A 12,863-nucleotide genomic window follows, 5' to 3' on the forward strand; every position below is an offset into this window, starting at 1 on the left:
GCACCGAGGACGCCAGCAGGCTTGGAACGATATTATTTTTTGGGGTTGGGCGTTTTCTTAAAGGATGGGAGGAGTGAATGTGGGAGGGGGAAGCTGTGCGTGTCTCTGGCCCGCGGCGCAAGCTCTGGGGGCGCCGGGGGAGTCCCTCCCGCTCCCTATGCAGATCTGGATGGTCTCTCTCTCTCTCTCTCTCTCTCTCAGAAGGCTGGAAGGTGTGTCCAGCCCATCCATTCATGTCACCCGGCCCACAAAGTGACAGACGCGGCCAACAATAAGGGCGGCCCCAGAGTCTGAGCTTTGGCAAAGGGAGGGGACGCGTAGCGGGAAGGTGGGCGTGGAGGCGACGTGAACCGGCCGCGCTCATCCCCTCCCGGCAGCCGGAGCCCTAGCTCTGGAGCCCACGCAGCCCCGCGGAGCGCCAGGGCGCGCGACCGTGGGCGAGGAGTGCCCCGGGGGCGGACGGCACTCTCTTCTGGAGACCGTTCGGCAGACCACCTGTTGGGCAACCCCCGGCTCTCCAGTGTTGATGACACTTTCAGGAACCGACGGGCATCCTGGGGAAGCTAACAGGCACTAGAGGCTTGAAGGACTGTAGTCATCAAATAGAGTCGCGAGTGTTACTGGGACTGTTGTGGTCCCGCGGATAGATGCAAAGTTTTAAAGAGTGGGTTGCATATGAGATGTGTTCCCCTTTCTTAAGGCAAAGAAAGTGAGTTTTTCTTGGAGACCTTTTAAGAAATTTCAGAGGTTCTAGTAGCTCGTTTCCAATCGCTTTTTTAAGATCATTTAGGAATCACTCCAGAAGAAATGTTCCGATAAATTTTTATCTAGAGAAAGGGATCTTAGTTGGAGGTGGTTAAATATTTGGGTCCAAAACCCGGCAAGAAAAGCCACCACCAACTTTTCCTAACCAAACATGGTTGGGTCCTGCTCCACAGAGCCCAGGATGAGAACACTGGATTATTTAGGATTACAGTTGCTCTTTTATCCCCCCTAGAAATCTGGGTAGTTTCCAGTTTATTAACAGCCTGCTAGAGACTGGGCAGAAGAAAAAAGGGTGTGTGTGTGTGTGTGTGTGTGTGTGTGTGTGTGTGTGTGTGTGTGTGTGTAGTTAAAAGTTCCTTTAACCACAAGGCAATTTAAAGCTCCTCATTTTAGAAATTGTATCAATGGAATTTTAAAACGGTGACTTCTCTGTCGATTAACAATTCCCATTGCTACACTCCTGTGCAAATTCAGGTGAATTTATTTTAAATAAGATTTTTAAAAGATTGCGAAAGGTTTGGAGTTACATGTATAGTTTTCCTCTGTATCCTAACAATAATAATATGGTTCCTAGTTTCAATTTACTTAAAAGCTAGACAGAGTTGCCAGGCTAGTAAGATAAATTTCCTTTTAAAAATTCACCTGGTTGATTTGTGTTTCATTTACTCTAAGGATGTCCAAAGCTTTCTAGAAATCCACCCTCCCTACCTGCTGCCAAACGGAAGGAAAGTTATTTGCAAGGTTGGTGTATGTTACTAATATTTGTTCACTTACTGATTTAGTCAACAAACTTTTCCTGAACATTTCATATTTATGGAGCACTTTTGGTGGTCCTGGGAATATATAGAGAAAAGTCTGGTCCTTGCTTTGTAGGGGTTCACAGCTTAGTGAGGGAGAAAAAGAAGTAATATCTGAGAAAGGGATTGTAATTTAGAAGGAAAAGTGAGAGAAAATCTCCAGAGTAAGATTCCTGTAAACTGAGTCTTAAAAGTTAGGGATGGGCTCTGAAGTAGTAACCTTTGAGATTAGCAAGGAAAAGAGAAATTACATCATCCCTGCCAGTCCTAAATCATAGCCACCATTTATTCAGTGTTTACATTTGGCCAATTATACACTAAACAGTTTGTCCATATTAACTTGTAAACTTCATAATAATTCTATAAGCTTGGTATTGTTTTTATCCCAGTATTACTGACGGGGCACAGAAAATTTAAGTAACTTTCCTAAAACAACACCACCACCAGAGTGATAAGGTTAAGATACTATCTAAGCCGGATGATTCCAAAGCCTTAGAACCTTTAAAATTTTTTTTTTTACATTTATTTATTTTTGAGAAACAGAGTGAGACAAAGCGTGAGCGGGGGAGGGGCAGAGAGAGAAGGAGACACAGAATCTGAAGCAGGCTCCAGGCTCTGAGCAAGCAGTCAGCACAGAGCCTGATGTGGGCTCGAACCCACAAACTGTGAGATCATGCCCTGAGCCGAAGCTGGACGCTCAACCAACTGAGCCACCCAAGCACCCCAAAGCCTTAGAACCTTTAAATTCAACTCCAGTCTCTTCACAGACCTATTTGCCATGCTAAATGGTGTCACCTGGCCATGCAAGGGAGGCTAAGAAATCAGTATCCTGTTGTTCTATGACAATGCAGACTCAAGTCAAGAGGAATTGTTGGTTCACCCAACTTGCCATAGATAGGAGACAACCGGAGAAATCCAGACACAAAATGATGTGGAATTTATAGAATTAATGGCAAGAAAACAAAATGGAGAGGATAAATATACAAAGGTTCAGTCTATAGGAACGGATGGTGCAGTTCTCAACTGGAGGTGATCCCTTCCTACTCAAGAGACATTTGGCAATGTCTGGGCATACTGTTGGCTGCCGTAACTTGATGAGAGGATGGGGCGGTTAGACACTGGCACCTACTAGCAGGAAGCCAGGGATGCTGCTAAACATCCTACAGTTCACAGGACAACAACAAAGGATTACCCAGCCTGAAATGTCAATAGTGTGGTGGTTGAGAAACCTTGGTTATAGAGGAAAAGGGGAGAATGTAGGATCACTTCTAGTTTTCTGGTTTAATGACTGAGTAGACCTACTTCATCAGGATGGGGACTTATAAGATGAAGAGCAGGTTTTACATGGACATGTGAACAGAATGATGGAGATAGATGTTCTGGTTGTTTGTGAGAACATCCAGGGGGAATGGTATAGTGAGAAGAAAAATAAGCCAAGAGACAAAGGCTGGGGAATATCAATGTTAAGGGGATGGATAAAAGAAAGAAGAGTCTTGAAGGAGACTGAAAATGAGCAGTGAAGATTTGAAAACTGAAACCAGAAGAGAGAATGGAGCCTTGGAAGTCAAGGGAGAGAAAGTTTCAAAAAGGAGGAATGACAGATGTTGGTTAAGAATAACTGCTGGTTATGCCCAGCAGTTTCTTTTTCCAACTGGACAGACAGCTCCAGTGCATTTCCCAGTCTGCCTTTCAGAGTGTGTATGGTCGGAATAAGAGGAGAAGCGATATAGTTCTCCTCCCATTCTGTCCCCTAAGGATTCACACAGTCCTCCACTCTTTGTTCTTCAGCTCCCAGATGCAGAGGTCCAGGGGATGAAGACGTCCCTAGGGCATGATGGAACCACAAGATGAAAGCAGCCTATGTCCCTGAATCACCACAGAGAAGGCACACAAAGATGAATATTTACATAAGCAGATCATGACATAAGCAAAAAATAAACACTGATTGGGTAATGCCATTAAGATTTAGGAGTTGGTCTCCACAGCCTATCCCACCTACCTTAATTAATATACTAACTCTGTAAATGCCTCAGATTGAAAAAATAGTAATTTGATTCTTAGTGACTTGGGCAAAAGCCTTTTCAAGGGAAGCAAAAGAAGTAGACATCAGTTTGTGCATGATTGAAGATGCATATAGAAGGTAAGAAAGTAGAGAGAGACAAGTTGAAGAAACAGGGGGAAAGCTTAAGGGAGTTAATAGGGTAAAAAAAAAAGACATGAAAATATTATAAGGTAAGAGAAACGAGGCTGGAGATAAAAGTGTGTTTGATGGAGCAAAGAGAGGTGGTAAGCCCAGCACAAGCTGTGTGGGCTCTTTACCTCTTGGTAAAGAAGTGTTCCAGGCCTAAAACCAAGTGAGCAGAATTCCTCATTCTTATGCAGAATGGAGCCCAAGGCTTAATTCTCACCCAGCCCTGTGTTCAGTCACTGATTTAGAGAACTCCTTGCCTAAATCCAACTATGATCTTAGCAGCATCCTGGGACTGGAACGCTGTCACATTTCCTGAAGTGAATCTTTCACACTGGATGTGAACTTGAAAGGGCTGAGAGATGGACATCATTGAGCTTATAAACGTATTATAGGACTGTTTCTGTATGGGCTTACACATAAATGTTTAAATGTGTCGTAGAATTCATTCTGACATTTGCCTTCATACTTGGTCATGGGGCTATGGGGATGGCTCTAAACCTCTTAATCTGCTTACTTAGCTATTTGAAGCTCCTGATAACTTATGAAAAAGAACTTAATCATTGAGAAAGCCTAATAGGCTCAGGCCATTTTGCTGCAGTGTTTCATTCCTTGAAGAAGCACTTTGGTCTGTGCTGAGATCTAGTCCAAAAAAAAAAAAAAAAGCATCAACACAAAATCACATGCCTTCAGCGTCACACTGATGAGACCTATGGGCTAGCGAGGTGTAAAGTAACAGAGTGTGAGTTAGCTATTAAAGAGGGGGCGGGGTGGAGTCGGAGGCTGCTAAGCAAAGCATGTGCGTAGAACTATTTGTATGGGTAGACCTGTTTGTCACTGGTCTGAAGAAGAAGGCTGGGGCCAGACTGTGTCTTATAGGTAGCGCACAGGATTTTGGATTTTGCCCTTGAATCAATGACATGTGTACACAAGAAAAAAAAAAAATGTAACTATATGTGGTGATGGATGTCAACTTAAACTTATTGTGGTAATCATTTTACTGTATATATCAAATCATTATGCTATACACCTAAAACTAATACAATTCTGTATGTCAATTATACCTCAATTTTAAATTGAGATATAATTTAAATTAAAATGCAATTTAAAATGCAAATGTGATCTCATATTTGCATTTCAAAGGACCACTACTGTGGTATGGAAGCTGTGCCAGGATCTGGAGACGGTGCTGACTAGAGACGTACAAGTAATTCAGAAAAGAGATCCTGGGACTTTGGGCTGGGTTTGTGGCATGACCGTGGAGAGAGGCAGGAGAATATAGAGCCGTCTAGAAGATAACTGTAAATTTAGAGTGTGAGGAAGTCTTGTCTCCGTCAGAACCAGCGTGCTTGGTTTTATCAGACTGTGGGAAATATATAGCCCATTGTGTTTCCTGATATGTTTTGAATGCCAAGAAGTTGAGCTAATTTTAGAATTTAATTGCAGTAACTCTCTTAGCCTGTATTTCTGTTATCTCCACCTTCAGTTCACTTTAGATCTTTTGTGTTTATTTTGATGGCCCTGTTATATGTGAATCCATTTAGTGCAACTCCTCCAACCCTATAAATAATAAGCAAATACAACAAGCAGGTAAATATTTCTTCTTTTAAACACACATGCTTATTCTAAGAAGTAGAATTCTGTAGTGGAATCTAAAGAAGCTTCCCTAATTCCTCTATGATCAGTTGAATTCTCCCTTGGGGCAGGAGAGTCTCTGTGCTTGGTGGAGAGAGAAACTTGTAGCCCAGGTAATATGCACTCTGGATTGCTGACCTCACTGGCACCTCTGAGCACCTACTCCAACAATCAGACATTTTTGAAGAGAAGATGTAATTGTGAGGAATCGGTTCTGTTCTCAACTGAAAGGAGGAGATTCAAGAATATCCTTGTAGCCTTCTTAGTAACCATTGGAAATCTGGCTGGTGCAGGGTTACTCAGGGAGAAATAAATTATTTCCCAAGAACCGCTAACTATGTAGAATCTCTCCACTGCTCAACACCCACTCACGACTCAGAACCTGAGGCAGATTACATCTTAATCCTTAAATTAGAGAAAAAAATATTTTTTAAAACGCACAGGAATATGTTAAGAGGTACATTCAACCAATTCAACAATAATTACTCAATTAAATTCTATACAGTAATGTACTTTCTTAAGTATTCTCCCATTCCCTCTGCCCCGCCCCATCCCCAAATACTCTTGGGTCTTCAAAATAAATTCTAAAACTCTGGCTTACCTCTGAAAGACATTTATAAATATGTTTCAGTTTTGATCTGGCAGGACTCATGCTCTCATTGTCCTCCTTTTCCTGCACATGTCTTTTCTGGCTGGCTCTGTGGGCTTTTTGTGTATTATTTTGCCATGCCTCAGGCATTGTTCATCTCCGTGCCCTGCATGCTACCTTCAAGCTCTATTTTACTGACTCTCTTCTGTAACTGGGAGACTTCCCAGTTTCTTTCCAGGCTATTCAACTTCTTTGGCATTCCTTGCTCGTTGATCATTTCTAACCACTTTTCCACTTGTACTGCTTGGCCCAAAGTGGAATGGGAGACTACTGAATGATTTTGAGGAAATTACTCTGGATGTTGCTGAGCGGTAGTCTTTTCGACTGTCCCTCATTGTCTCAGTGTCCCCACAGCCACAGGTGCCCCTCATTCATATTGAAATCCTACAGTTTTCTGGTTTGCCCTCAATCACTGCTTTGGACAAAAGGGAGGACACACATCCACATCGCACTGTGAATTTTGTCCTGTTCCCCAATGTTTACAACCAAAATAGTCCCTTCACATGAACATTAAGTGTTTTTTTTTTGCATTTACTGCCAAAAGTATGAAGTACACACAGAGAAGTTAATCCCTTATGAAACTGCTCTAAGGCTATGAACCCAGACTCTCTGAACCAAATTTAGACGTGTCAGCCTCCTTGCTTTAAAGTGTCATTTCTCTGGCGAGGATTTGTCTCGTGTAAAATGTAATAAGCATTTTAGGCAAATAAAATTAATCCCCAGAGGTTTTTTTTTTCTTTCCTAGCCCCCCTGTTCTCTATTGAGTTTCCTAGCTTTGATTTATCTGGAAAGTAGAGTAATATTACAAAGCTTCTGAAGTAAGCATTGCTTGACAGCCGACCATTTAAATTGCGTGGTGTAACTCTCAAGTGACCCTCCTTATGTCACTCAAATATTCTCTCTTGTTTTCAGGCTCATGCATATATTTCACTCTCCCCATCATTTCATCTACACATCTTCCCCAGCCCCAATCCAACACCTCTGGTCCAACTACACTTCTTTCTTTTAACCTAAGCACAACCAACCTCAGGAGCTTCCTGAGTGAAATCTGAAACTGGCCCCCAGAGCAAGAAGGGCAAGGAGAGACCTAAGAAAGAGACCACTCCATATAGGGCAGTGGCAGATTGGATAAACCAAGGCATACCATACGAGATTTCTCTCAGGTGGCCACAAGACCAGTAGATCTCTGCATCCATCCGCCAAATTTTAAAAGTTTATATAGAGTCCTTAACTGGGTTCAGTCATGTTATACTATCCAGATATTCTCAATACATTGATCTCTGAAGGCCATGTCCTTGAAAACACCTTCCACAATGGGAACAGTGGGGAGAGTATATACTCCAAGCACAGGGGGTGGGGGTGGATGGGGGTGAGGAGCCTCTGATTGCCCATGCCCAGTGTTTAGTTCTATGGTCAACTGGCAATCATGCACATTCAGTTACCTCCTCCAGAACACCAACTCATGACTGGCTCCTATGGTCTTACATACCTTCCTCTTCCATGGTGTGTCTTGAGCAGTCAGCAGGTTTCACTAACATGGAAGTGAGTTGTCTGGTGGCTATCTGGCTGCACTGGATAGCCATTGTAGCTCTCTGCGGTAACTGTAGGCCAATATCACAACATCAGTAGAGGCACATGCAAGAGAAAACACGGATCATGATAAGGATTCCCAAATTAAGTAACATTTTTTTTTCCACCAAGAGTCCCATGATCCAAACCATTGATTGCTAAGTCCCTTAGGCTATGGGTTGGATCACTCAAGGAGTTCACTTGTATCCTCATATGATTTAATAAAGATGACACATTAGTATACTCATCAGGTATGGACACACAGCACTTTGTTTGGATAATGGCATAGGTGCCTATTACAAGGCATTAGTAATGTCTAAGGCCATTCTATTTTGGAAGACAGTTTTTCTCATTAAAAACATTTCAGTGTTCAGTTAAGGACAGGCTTTGTTAGCCATCATTAAAGGTTTGCTGGGTGAATTTGATAAGGGCTTCTATATGTGCTATAATTATTCCTGGCCAATGGAGGAAACAAAGATGGTGGCCAAATGATTGTACTGGTGGAAAACAGGAATTCATGGACTGGTGGACTTTCAAGTTATAAGGGTGTTCACATCATCTTTAGTTGCAGTAGCATCATTACTAGGGTAAGATAGTGGTTGATTTCTTGACACTTTAGGTATGTTATACTTTTGGGGTGAATTTGCCCCTGACTAGCTGACTTTTAGCTGCAGGTTACTGATAATATTTGGTTGACTTGCAAAAGTGTATTCACTAAGAGGAGTTATTGTTTTTCTATTGAATAGGGTTAAAACTGATTCAGGTGGCTACTTGTTCCCATGGTTATAGAACAGTCACTTTAGATAAAGCTTGTGGAAACTTTAAATTCTCAATTCTCCCTTTTTCTCATTTATCCAGAGCTCTAGAAGAGATAATCAAAGATTTTCTAGATCTTACCACAGTTGTTGATTCTATTTAAAGCTATGGTTTATAGAGATAGGATTTTTAGATGGAGCATTAGTGTGATATTATCCTGTGTTTGTCTGGAATCATTTTAGTCATCTGTCAAGATGGTGATTATGCAGAAATATTTAAGACTCTGGACAACAGACATCAGATATCTATGAGACAAGTAAATATAAATAGAAGTATTTAAGAAGGCATCAGAAGATTCTTTAGAACTAGGTCTGATTGAGTAAACAATTCCCAAAAATTTCCTATGACCATCTTAAATAGCTAGGTGGCCTTTTTTTTTAAATTTCAGTGTAGTTAATATATAATGTTATATTATTTACATGTATATAATATAGTGATTCGACAATTATATGCATTACTCAATGCTCATCATGATAAGTATACTCTTAATATCCATTCTCCCACTCACCTTCCCTCTGGTAACCATCAGTTTGTTCTTTATAGTTAAGTCTGTTTTTTGGATTCTCTCTCTCTCTCTTTTTTCTGCTTTTTTTGTTTTGTCTCTTAAATCATATGGTATTTGTCTTTCTCTGACTTATTTCACTTAGTATTATATTCTCTAGATCCATCCATGTTGTTGGAAATGGCAAGATTTCATTCTTTTTTTATGGCTGAGTAATATTCCAGTGTGTGTGTGTGGGGGGGGGGGGGGGGAAGGGAGACAGAGAGAGAATATGTGTGTGTATACTACATCTTCTTTATCCACTCATCTATTGATGGAAATTTGGGCTGCTTCCATATTTTGGCTATTGTAAATAATGCTGCAATAAACACAGGGATGCATGTACCCTTTGAATTAATGTTTTTGTATTTTTTGGGTAAAAACCCAGTAGTGTGATTCATGGATCATAAGTTAGTTCTATTTTTAACTTTTTGAGGAACCTCCATACTGTTTTCCACAATGGCTGCACCAGTTCACATTCTCGACAGTGCAAGGGGGTTCCTTTTTCTCCACCTCCTTGCCATAACCTGTCATTTCTGTTGTTGATTTTAGCCATTCTGATGAGTCATCATTTTCCTGACGACGTGTGATGTTGAGCATCTTTTCATGTGTCTGTTGGCCATCCATAAGTCTTCTTTGGAAAAATGCCTAATGATGTTTTCTGCCTATTTTTAAATTGGATTTTGTGTGTGTGTGTGGAGTTATTGAAGTTCTTTCTCTGTTTTATTGGATATATCATTTGCAGATATCTTCTCCCATTCAGTAGGTTGTCTTTTAATTTTGTTGACTATTTCCTTTTCTGTGCAGAAGCTTTTTATTTTGATGTGGTCCTAATAGTTTATTTTGTTTTTGTTTCCCTTACCTCAGGGTCCAATCTAGAAAAAAGTTGCTATGGATGATGTCAAAAAAAGGTATTGCCTGTGTTGTTTTCTAGGAATTTTGTGGCTTCAGGTCTCACATTTGGATCTTTAATACATTTTGAATTTGTCTTTGTGTATGGTTTAAGAAAGTGGTGCAGTTTCTTTCTTTTGTGTGTTGTCCAGTTTTCCCAACATCAGTTGTTGAAGAAACAGTCCTTTTCCCATTGGATATTCTTTCCTGCTTTGTTTAAGATTAATTGACCATGTAGTGTGGGTTTATTTCTGGGGTTTCTGTTTTGTTCCATGGATCCATGTGTCATTTTTATGCCAGTACCATACTGTCTTGATGACTATAGCTTTGTAATATAACTTGTGGTGCCTCCAGCTTTGTTTTCCTTTTTCTTTTTTTTTTAAGTTTGTTTGTTTGTTTGTTTATTATGAGAGAGACGGGGGGGCGAGCATAGGTCAGAAAGAAATGGAGAGAGAGAGAGAGAGAGAGAGAGAGAGAGAGAGAGAGAGAGAATGAATCCCAAGCAGGCTCCACACCACCAATGCAGAGCCCGACGTGGGGCTTGAATTCACGAACGATGAGATCATGACCTGAGCCAAAATCAAGAGTCAGATGCTTAATTGACTGAGCCACTCAGGCGCCCCTGTTTTTCTTTTTCAAGATTGCTTTTGCTATTTGAGGTCTTTATCATTCCATACAAATTTTAGGATAGCTTGTTCTAGTTCTGTGAAAAATGCCGTTGGTATTTTGATAGGGATTGCATTAAATGTGAGATGGATTTGGGTAGTATAGACATTTTGACAATATTTGTTCTTCCAATCCATAAGCATGAAATATCTTTCCATTTCTTTGTGTCAGCTTCAGTTTCTTTCATCAGTGTTTTATAATTTTCAGAGTATAGGTCTTTCACCCCTTTGATTAGTTTTATACCTAGGTGTCCTATTTTTGATGCAGTTGTACATGGGATTATTTTCTTAATCTCTCCTTCTGCTTCTTCATTTTTGATGTATATAAATGCATTTCTGTACTTTGATTTTGTATTCTGTAACTTTACTGAGTTAATTTATGGGTTCTAGTAGTTTTTTGGTAGAGTCTTCTGGGTTTTCTACATAGAGTGACATGTCATCTGCAAATAGTGAACATTGTACTTCTTCTTTACTGATTTGGATGTCTTTTATTCTTTTTCCTGTCTGATTGCTGTGGCTAGGACTTCCAGTACTATGTTAAACAAAAGTGGTAAGATTTGACATCCTTGTCCTGTTCCTGACCTTAGAGGAAAAGCTCTCAGCTTTTCCCATTAAGGATGATGTTAGCTGTGGGTTTTTCATATATGGCCTTTATTATGTTGAGGTATGTTCCCTCCAAACATACTTTGTTGAGAGTTTTTATAATGAATGAATGTTGTCAAATGCTTTTCTACATATACTGAAATGATCATGTGGTTCTTATCTTTTACATTACATATGTGCCATATCATGTTGATTGATTTGTGAATATTGAAACATCATTGTATCCTAAGAATAAATCCCATTTGACCATAATAAATGATCTTTTTAATGTATTGTCGTTGTGGTTTGCTGATATTTCCTTGAGGGTTTCTGCACCTATGTTCAACAGAGATGTTGGCCTATAGTTCTCTTTTTCTTTTTGTAGTATCTTTACCTGGTTTTGGTATCAGGCTAATTCTGGCCTCATAGAATGAATTTGGAAGTTTTCCTTCCTCTTCTATTTTTTAGAATAGTTTGAGAAGAAGAGGTATTAACTCTTTTTTAAATGTCTGATAGAATTCACCTGTTAAGCCATGTGGTTCTGGGCTTTTTGTTTGTTGGGAGTTTTTTGATTATTGACTCAGTTTCCTTGCTGGTAATTGGTCTGCTCAAATTTCCTATTTCTTTCTACTTCATTGTTGGGAGGTTCTATGTTTCTATGAATTTGTCCATTTTTTCTAGGTTGACCAATTTGCTGGCATATAATTTTTCATAATCTCTCATAATCCTTTGTATTTCTGTGGTGTTGGTTATTATTTCTCCTTTTACACTGTGATTTTGTTTATTTGAGTTCTCTCTCTCTCTCTCTAAATATTTATCAATTTTGTTGATCTTTTCAAAGAACTAGCTCCTGGTTTCATTGAGTTTCTCTATCATTTATTTCTGTTCTCATCTATATTATTTCCTTCCATCTACTGGTTTTGGATTTTGTTTGTTGTTCTTTTTCTAGGTCCTGTAGGTGTAAGGTTAGGTTGTTTATTGGAGATTTTTCTTGCTTCTTGAGGTAGGCCTGTATTTCTATAAACTTCCCTCTTAGGACCACTTTTGCTGCATTCCAAAGATCTTGGACCATTGTGTTTTCATTTTCATTTGTCTCCATGTATTTTTTTATTTCCTCTTTGATTTCTTGGTAGACTCATACATTATTTAATAGTATGCTATGTCACCTCCCTGTATTTGTTCTGTTTCCACATTTTTTTCTTGCAGTTGATTGCTAGTTTTACAGCTTTGTGTTGAGAAAAGATGCATGGTGTGACTTCAATCTTTTTAATTTGTTAAGATTTGTTTTAGGGCCTAATATGTGATCTGTTTTGGAGAATATTCCATGTGCACTTGAAAAGAATGTGTATTCTGCTGTTTTAGGATAGAATGATCTGAATATATCTGTTAAGTCCATCTGTTCCAATATGCCATTGAGGTCATCATTTCCTTATAGATTTTCTGTTTGGATGATCTGTTCATTGATGTAGGTGGGGTGTTAAAGTTCCCTACTACTAATGTGCTACTATCAGTTCCTTTATGCTGGTTATTAACTGTTTTATGTATTTGGGCGATTCTGTTTTAGGTGCATACATATTTAGAGTTGTTATATCTTCATGTTGTTTGTCCCCCTTTGTGATTATATAATGTTTTGTTTGTCTCTTGTTACAGTCTTTGTTATAAAGTCTACTTTGTCAGATATAAGTATTGCCAACCCAGCTTTATTTTCATAGCCATTTGCATGGCAGATGTTTCTCCATCCCCTCACTTTCAATCTGCAGGTGTC

General features: G+C 39.7%; 1 long non-coding RNA gene across 1 annotated transcript in view; it reads left to right on the forward strand.

Annotated features, from left to right (window-relative positions):
- Positions 1-63: 63 nt before the first annotated feature.
- LOC109501547 overlaps positions 64-12,863 on the forward strand; it is a 58,364-nt gene continuing 45,564 nt past the window's right edge. The window contains exon 1 of the long non-coding RNA XR_002159673.3: positions 64-1,506. This is a non-coding gene — a long non-coding RNA (uncharacterized LOC109501547). The remainder of the gene's footprint in view (positions 1,507-12,863) is intronic.

Source organism: Felis catus, chromosome B4 (assembly GCF_018350175.1).
Source record: "Felis catus isolate Fca126 chromosome B4, F.catus_Fca126_mat1.0, whole genome shotgun sequence".
In the NCBI taxonomy this organism is placed as follows: domain Eukaryota; kingdom Metazoa; phylum Chordata; class Mammalia; order Carnivora; family Felidae; genus Felis; species Felis catus.